At 32.6% G+C, this 9,605-nt stretch overlaps 1 long non-coding RNA gene across 1 annotated transcript; it reads left to right on the top strand.

The window, feature by feature from the left end:
• Nucleotides 1-6,908: 6,908 nt before the first annotated feature.
• LOC120125813 lies at nt 6,909-7,226 on the top strand. The gene is made up of 3 exons (XR_005516400.1): nt 6,909-6,948; nt 7,022-7,114; nt 7,194-7,226. It is a non-coding gene; the product is annotated as an uncharacterized LOC120125813 (long non-coding RNA).
• Nucleotides 7,227-9,605: the final 2,379 nt, after the last annotated feature.

Genomic DNA, 9,605 nt, shown 5'->3' with positions numbered 1-9,605 from the left:
GTAAGTATATCAGTTTCTTATTATACCTGATTTGGAAGTACAAGTTGAAAATTAAAATGTTCGTATAATAGTTATATAGGTATACATTGCTCTTCACCAATCAGTGATTCTTTCTAAAATTGACAATATAAACATATGCATCAATTCACGTCAAACATTGTTTGCCTCTTTTATTTTCTTTTTTACTTTTACGCATGCCATAACAATTCTCAATTTCTCGTTTATTTTAGAGTGAGTGTGTAATGGTAGTGGTGGAATGTATATCAGTAATTCTCAGTGTGAAGTTTGCTATGAAGAACTATTCGAACGTTGATCAGAGTTGTACACAGTTTTCCCGTGATGCTTTACATATTAGGAGTAAATATTGAGGGAATCATTCAACTTGTTAGCTAGGTTTGTCGATGATCTTATCGGTGTTACAGCCATATTGAAACCTCCATTAATAAGGGTGGTTAAAATTAATATTGATGGAGTGTTTTATCCTTTGAGCACGATTGATGTAGTCAGAGAATTGGTTGTATGCTAAAATGTCATGTTCATGCATTTATATGTTGTATTTGGTTAGTATTGTAAAGTGACAAATCATTATATGATCTACTGGTTCGTTCATATTGGATGGTAACATCAAATCACTTATAGGATGGTAACATCCAACAACAGCTTGGCGATATAGCTAGGATAGTTAGGCTGCATTACATTTATATCATATTTGATGTTGTATGAATATGCCATGCCTAAACTTTTGAATATTGTGTATTGTTTAAATGTTATTCTTGACTTCTTTTTATTGGTATGCACATAGTAAATTTGAATTTGATATGCTCTCTTAAGTTTGAAGGTGATTTAGGTCTTATAAAGTTAATTAGTTGGAATGGTGCTTACATGTTGTAGTTTGTTAAAATATCCTAGTTAGCAGTGCCAGATTTAAAAGTTAAAAAATGTACCCTCAAAATTTTAATTCTCTTTTTCTTTTAAAAATGAGTATGCATATTTTCTATTTTACTCATTTTTTATTACATCAAATTAAGTTCAATTTTATTTTTTAAATAATGGGTATATAAATGTTCTCTATTGTTGTTCAATACATATGTTTCTTCTAGTCGACTCGGGAAGCTCCTGCTTAACTTGTCAAGAAGAAATGGAGGTAAGAATAGAGTGAGAAGAAAATACAGATGAAAATGATAGTTGAGGAAAGAAATGAGGCGATGACTATTGATGATAAGTTGAGGAAAGAACATACTTCTTAATTCATAGTGGTTGTGTTATGGTGTTAATTACTTGAAAGCTTACTCTTTTAGCTTTCTTTTTGTTGAAAATGACTCCCCAAATAAATAATTGTAGAAGAAAGTTAAAGAATTGTAATTGGTATAGTTTTTAAGTAGAGAGGTAAGAGCATTAAAGAACAAAGAAGAACTCAAAAAGGAAATTTTTCTTCAATTGTTTTATGAAGCTTCAGTCAAAACTTTTGGAGAGTCAATCAGCTGATATATGTGGTTGTCTCGTGTGGCTATTAATTTTACAATGTTATGATAGACATTACACATTGACCGAAGGGTTTAAACGACCCTCGCCTAGTTTAATTTCCCCTTAATAGCTTTTATATTCTTTATTTACAAGTGAGGCGTGAAAGAAAAATCAGTTGTTAAATTGGTGTCACCACCATTTCATGCCCAGCTCTTTCTTTTTCATTTCAAGATCTAGGTAAAGTTATTTCTTCTCTTATTCTTCAACCTGTTGTCAATGCCAGAAGAAAGCTCTCCTTGAAACATGTTTTTTTCTTAGCAATTTATGGTAATATAGAAGTACATGAGTTTCTGATTTGAATACGAAGCTGTAGAAAAGGCTAGAATTAGACAATTTTTTGTTGGACTCCTTTCGAGCCTTGATGTAGAATGTCGTTCTCTATCTTCAAAGTTTCTTGGAACATTTTAATCATACAGTGAACACTTAAGAAGTGATATCTTTTTTATTATATTCTACAGGTAGGTATTCATAGCGAGACCATTTAAAACCAGATTATTAAGGTAATTTAATTCATATAGATCTATATACTGACTTAAGTTACAAGTATTTCTTAATTGATTTTGAACAGAATATTGTATCTTTAATATTTGTTGTATCATGGCTATCATAAAAATGACTCCTTGTGATACTCTAGGTGAACCTTGATAAATATAGGAGTGATATTGATACTCAATATTTGCATATCATTATTCAAATAGGGGTATCTATACCAATTGAAAAAATATATTATAGGGATCGTTTGAAATGAGACATGAGTTAGTTGTCTAAGACTAATATAAAGTACTAGATCCTAGAATGTTGAAAATAACATGAAGGAGTATAGTTATCATCTTATAATAATTTTTTTATCAATTTAAAAGTTCTATAATTTAGGAGTGATTAGTTCTATACTATGCAAGTATTATTATGCAATATATATGATAGTTTAATGCTTATGTTTAGGTTCTAACTTTCTGAATACTATTAGCATTTAACATTTGAAATTGAAACTCCAGAAATACGAAATGGATAAGACTTGGATGGATTTCTCAAGGGTTAGCATCAAATATCGAAATGGAGTTGAAAACTTTCTAAATTTAGCTTTTCTGAATGCAAGACAAGAGAATATGATTCTTTGCCCTTGTAAGAAGTGTGTTAACATTAATTGGCACATTCATGAAGTTGTGTACGAGCATCTAGTTGTTTTTGGATTTGTTCGGGGGTATACAAAATGGATCTTTCATGGAGAGTTTATATCAGATAGATATGCTTCCATGAGTTATTCGACTTATCCTGCTCCTTCTCACCATCCAACTTTTATAGAAGATGACATGAAAGGGATGTTACGAGATGCATTTAATATGCAAAATCCCTCAATGGAGCATGTTACATAAAATTATTGTCAGAATGATGTTAATGATTTTATTGAGATGGGAATAATTGGATGTGATGAAGATCCAAATGGAGAAGTGGCAAAGTTTTACAAGTTGTTGAATGAAATGAATGAACAACTTTATGAGGGATCAAAGTTTTCAAAGCTTTCTTTCTGTATTCGTCTTTTCCACTTAAAATGCCTGGGAGGTTGGACTGGTAACTCCTTTACGTAATTCTTAGAGTTACTAGGAGAAGTGTTTCCTTTTGCAAAAAATCCCTCAATCATGCAAAGATATAAAGAAAATGATAAAAGATTTGGGTCTTGGATATGACAAAATTCATAGTTGTCCGAATGATTGTATGTTGTATTGGGGTGATCGAAAAAATTAGGAGTCTTTTCATGTATGCAGAAAATCACGATGGATGACTAAGGACTCAAAAAATGTTACTAAGGATGAAGTTAAAGCACAATCAAGAAAGAAATCGGTAAAGATTCTGCGATATTTTCCTCTCATTCCTAGGCTACAAAATTGTTTATGTGCTCCAAGACTGCTGAGTCTATGTGGCGGCATCATGATGGCAGAACCGATAATGGATCATTACGGCATCCTGTGGATTCTTTAGCTTGGAAGTTATTTGACAACAAGTTTCCAAGATTTACGAGAGATCCTCGAAACACCGGGCTCGGTCTTGCAATTAATGGGTTTAATACATTCAAAATCATGAGTACTTCTTATAGTACTTGGAATGTTATACTTGTTTCATACAATTTGCCTCCGTGGATTTTCATGAAATAATCATCTTTCATCTTATCCATAATAATCCCTGGTGAGAAAGGCCCCAGAAATGATATTGATATTTACATGCAGCCACTAATTGCAGAGTTGAAAAAGTTATGGGAAGGGGTCGAAACATATTATGTGTTTAAGAAGGATAACTTTAATTTATGCACGACTTTATTGTGGACAATTAATGATTTTCCTGCGTATGCAAATTTATTTGGTTGGAGTACCAAATGTCATTATGCTTGTCCTTGTTGTGATGTACAAACATGTTCAAAGTGGTTGGTTAATGGAAAGAAGTTCTCCTTTATGGGTCATCTTCAGTGGGTATCTGATAATCATAGATTTAGATGTCAAAAAGAATATGTTTGATGGTGATGAAGAGTTTCGAAATGCTCCTGACGAAACAACCGGGTCTAAAATATTCTCCATGTTGAAAAATAAAAATTCTACTTATGGAAAGATGAATCAACCAAGTAGTACACGATCAAAGAAAAAGGAAAAGCATGTCAATAAAGAGCTTGAAGTTGACCAACAGAGTGATGATGAGTCTAATGAAGAGGATGATCCAAATGAGGTGGACTTGTGGAAAAATAGGAGTATATTCTTCGAGTTGTCGTATTGGAAGAATCAGATTTTGAGACATAATATGGATGTAATGCATATTGAGAAGAATGTTTGTGAGAATATTATCAGGACCATTATGAATGATGATAGAAAATATAAAGATAATCTCCAGAGTCGACTTGACTTAGTCGACATGGGAATTCAACATGATCTTTATCCGCAATTACATCCTAATGGAAAATATTTCTTGTCACCTTCTATTTTTTCTCTTTCGAAGAAAGAAAAAGAAGTGTTTTGCACGGTCTTGAAGGATATAAAAGTCCCATATGGGTATGGATCAAATATATTTTGATGTGTTAGTGTTAAAGATCGAAGAATTTATTCTTTAAAGTCACATGATTATCACATATTAATGCAAGATTTACTGCCAGTAGCTATACGCAGTTGCATGTCGAGTAGGGTGACGTCTTGTATCATTGAACTTTCCAAAATAATGAAAGCCATCTATGGGAAAGTTCTGATGGTTGAAGAACTTGATAAACTACAAGATCGAGTTTCCTTGAATTTATGCAACTTGGAGAAGATATTTCTGCCTTTATTCTTTACAATTATGGTGCATCTGCTAATTCATCTCCCTCACGAAGCAAGAGTTGGTAGACCAGTTTTCTATCAATGAATGTACCCTATAGAGAGGTGCTAATTAAATTATACGTTTTAAATGACTACTGATTATACCTTTTAATTAAATGTATTTACAATGTACGTTGTTTTCTGTATAGGTTTTTGGGCAAGTTGAAGTCTTACTGTCTTAATAAGCGTTATCCGAAAGAATCAAATGCTGAAGGGTATTTGGCAGAGGAATGTATGACATTTTTCTCTAGATATTTGGAAGATGTTAAAACATGATGGAATAGACCAAATATAAATGATGTGTTCAGTACTAATGACTTACCTCAAGATTATTTGTTTGGAAGTTATGGTCAACCACTTGGAAAAGTTGAAATTGCACACTTAGATGACATGTCTTGGGTACAAGCACACCGATATGTTATTTTCCATCCTTATTCAATAGATCCCTTTTGCACGTTAGTCTTTCAGACCTAATACTAATGAACTTTCTTAATCTTTTATATTTATTATTCTTTAACGACATAATCTACTTTATAGTGAGTTTAAAGAAGTCTTAAGATCTCGTGCACGCTCCCAAAGATTACATCAGCGAGAGATACATAAGTTATTCACATAAACTTTTCATGAATGGTTAGGCCAGATGGTAAGCAACTAAATCATTCCACATACTTATAAATAATATATGTCTTCCTTTTTATACAGAAACTAGTCTTTATATATGCATCATTCAGTGTAATAGGTTTGGAGTGGGAGAGAAGTTAGTGAAGATGTTAAATGGCTTTCTCATGGTCCGAATAGAATAGTTAAAAGATATAATACCTTCCTCATTAATGGATTCAGGTTCCACACAAAATCTCGTGAAAGATTAAGGAGGACACAAAATTGTGGAATCGTAGTTACTTCTTCAACTACCAGTTATGCTAGTGTCAGGGAAATAATCCGCATGAGGGAGATGTTGATTATTATGGAATTCTTACGGACATTATTGCGTTAGATTATTATGGAAAATGAAAGGTTGTGATGTTTCAGTGTGGCTGGGTTGATGTAAACAGAGGCATAAAAAGAGATAAATTTGGGTTTACAATGGTGAATTTCTCTCAATTAATTCACACTGGTCAACGTTTGATGGATGAATCATATTTATTTTCTTCTCAAGTGAAACAAGTATTTTACTGTCACGTTCCAATGGATGACGGTTGGTATGTTGTGCTCCGTAACACTCCCAGAGATTTGATAGGCATCGGGGATGGAAGTAGAGATAACATTGAAACAAGATCATAATGTTTACCTCTAGTAGCATAAAACTTAGATGAAATTATCACTAATACAACACAATTTCAATGGGTTTGGGAGGACGTTGATGAAGATATTTATAACAACTGACATTACATAAGAATGTCATAAGATTTTATATCATAATTTATTTTTTATAATGTTATAACTTTTAACATGTTGTCTTTCAATATATTGATTAATTAAATCGTTTTCTTAATACAAATGTTTGTTTATTACAGATATCATGCCGAGGAGAAAAATAAGTGATTTGCGGGTTGTTCGAGCTTCTCAAGAGCATAAACAAACAAATAATGAGGAATCGAATGCATCTGACTCTTCCGAAGTTCTTATAACTGTTAAAGAAGCTGTAGAAATTCAAGGTAATCTTCGAAACTTTATTTAATAGTTTGTTCATTTTCAAAACTTACATTTAATAATTTCTTTTATAGTTGAAAATGATGGAACACGCAAGAGTATAGGACGTACAACGTTGAAGGAATTATACCAACTTCCTCCTGGGCATCGTGTCAAAGTTTCAAGAAATGATTGATGAATTGTTTTATTTATTTTTCAGTAAAATATGTAATTTTCCTTTCTGGCAAACATTTTTTCATTTCATTTCTTCTTTCATATATATAATATATTTGTTTCTACATCCTATGTGGGATATTTTTCCTCTCACTTATATATATATTTTCTCTCTTTTCCTTTCAGGTATTTTGATATTAATGATGTGGATAATGATGTCGGTCAACCTGGAATGCTCAGGTACAAAAGGGAAGATGCAATAAGATTTTGGAGTTCACAAAAAGGACATGTATGATGTATTTTTCAAAAATACTTTTAACAAATTATAAATCATCATTAAAAGTGGTTGTTTGAAATTATAGGACCGAGAGCATGTTGGTGTTGCTATCAGGCAACAAAAAAAGTTTACGCACACAGATGGATCGAAGAGCTTTGCTTGTATAGCTAATAAGGAGGTATTATAGATTATTCACATAGTTATTTGTATTCCATGTACATACTAACTCAAACTAATTATATTATGGTACATTGTAGGAAAATACATCTGGTTCCAAAGTTGGTTGAATCCAACTCTTCGACATGACACATACAAATAAGAATGTCACTCCTATGACTGTTGAAGCTGCAGAAATTATGGTACGTTTATTGGATACAGTTTTTGAATTATGTTTTATTTATATTTGTAGCATGAAATATTTATTTGAATTAATTATTTACTTTATTATTAGGAAATATTGAGGGAGAAAAGGGCGGAGTATCAAGCTATGGCTTCGAGTCAAGGTCTTGTTAATGAGAATGACATTAAAAACCAAGCTATTAATGATGTTTTGGGTCCTGAAAGATATGGTCGGGTGCGCTGTCAAGGATCATTCGTTACTCCCACCAAATATTTTGGATCTAGTTCATCTCAGTACATGTCATCATAGTCTCAGTCTTCCCAATTAGAAGTTAGTCATTTAAAACAAAAGTTGGTTGAAATGGATTAACAAATGACTAACATGAAAGCCGAAAATGAAGCAAGGGAAGTAGAGAGAGCAGCAGCGAAAAGACAGAGAGAAGTAGCGACAGCATAGAGAAAAGCAGCGGCAGTATATAGAGAAGCAGGATATCAGCAGAAATGTCAAGAATTTGAAAAATGACTCGATGCTATGATGCATATGTTACAGAAAACGCAACCTCAGAATCCACCATCATAGACTCATTTATGTTATCAGCAGTATGTTAATGTTACAGAACCGTGTTTAACTAAATTGATATTACGTTAATGAAAACTTTTATTTATTATATTAGATTTGATGTTGCTTGTTACGGATATAGAGTTTGATGTTATTGATGTCATGCTTGTTAGATAATGGAACAGGTTGAAAAAAATATATTTGGGGTAATAGAAAATATTTAAATTTCTTGTTATTTAGCGACGTTTGTAAAAAAACGCCGCTATATATCATACCTTTTGCGGTGTTTGTATCCTAAAATGCCACTATATACCAGACCTTTTGCGGCGTTTGTATCCGAAATACGCCGCGAAATATCTTAACCTTTTGAGGCGTTTGTAAAATCATCGCTATATATGTATGTATTTTGCGGCGTTTCAGGAAAAACGCCGCTAAATCTCAACACCTATTGTGGCATTTGTGGGAAAACGCCGCTAAATCTCAACACCAATTGCGGCATTTATGGGAAAAAACACTGCTAAATCTCAACACCTATTGAGGCGTTTGTGGGAAAAAAGCTGCTAAATCTCAACACCTATTGCGACATTTATTGGACAAACGCCACTAAATCTTAACACCTATTACGGCTATTATTGGACAAACGTCGCTATATCTCGTTACCTATTGTGGCATTTTTTGTTATCAAACGTCACAAACTTTAGCAGCACTATTTTCCCCGACGCTTTTTGCGAAGTTTGTCATATCACCGCAAGTGTTTTTGTGGCGCTTAAAAACGCTGCTACATGTCAAAAAACGCGGCAAATGTACAATTTTGCTGTAGTGATTCCTTCATTTAGTCTCTTAAAACATCTAAAATCTTCTAAGAATAATCAATTCTAAGAATCACACCACTTTTCCTAAGGTGTTCTTAATCCTATCCAATGCTTCTAATCTCTCATTTACCTCTTTGACAAGTCAAATCTACTAGTAAACATCCATAAACACTCATATTTTAACATATCACTCAAAAACCCATTTTCTTCAATCTCTATTATCTCATCCATAACATAGTTTTGATCCACTTTAATCCTTCCTTAAGCTTCTACATCACTTAAGGTTGTAAAAACAACCCATAATCAAAAGGAAAACTGATTTAATTGAAGCTTACCATTGGAGCTATAGAGAAGTCTTCACCCACGTAAAAGAATAAGAAAATGAAATAGCTTTTTGGTGTTCACTTTCTTTTTTCCCTTAGATTTAATACCTTACTAACTAATATTTTTAAATTCATTTTCTTGTAAAGGACCAAAATGCCCTGTAAACTATTTATTATTTCAAGTTATTTTAAACCACTAATCCAAATCATTCTCATCTTCTATTATTTAATCGAATAAATTCTCATATTTTTAAATCATTTCTTTACAGTCTTTAATTCGATATTTGAGGCATTACAGAGGAATCTGAAGGGGTGTTGTGCCACCTACTCCATAGTTGGTTATTTCATCTGGAATCTTGCCAGGACTTCAAAGGGATTCATCTGCTATAAAAGCACATGCCTCTATAACCAACCCTCAAAATAATCCAGATGATTGTTGTATTTTGGATTTTAATGAGGAAGCCAAAGAAAATAAAATAGAGGGAAATATCAAGCAGTTGGAAGATCAAATAAAGACAGTTAAAGGAGATGATAGCTATTATGGAGTTAATGCTCTAGAACTAAGTTTGGTCCTAGATTTCATTCATCCTCCTAACTTTAAAGTCAAAGATTTTTAGAAGTTTGAAGGAAATAGTT

Source organism: Hibiscus syriacus, unplaced genomic scaffold, assembly GCF_006381635.1.
Source record: "Hibiscus syriacus cultivar Baekdansim isolate YM2019G1 unplaced genomic scaffold, ASM638163v2 tig00110443_pilon, whole genome shotgun sequence".
Taxonomy (NCBI): domain Eukaryota; kingdom Viridiplantae; phylum Streptophyta; class Magnoliopsida; order Malvales; family Malvaceae; genus Hibiscus; species Hibiscus syriacus.
This window is presented reverse-complemented; position numbering and strand designations above follow the sequence as displayed.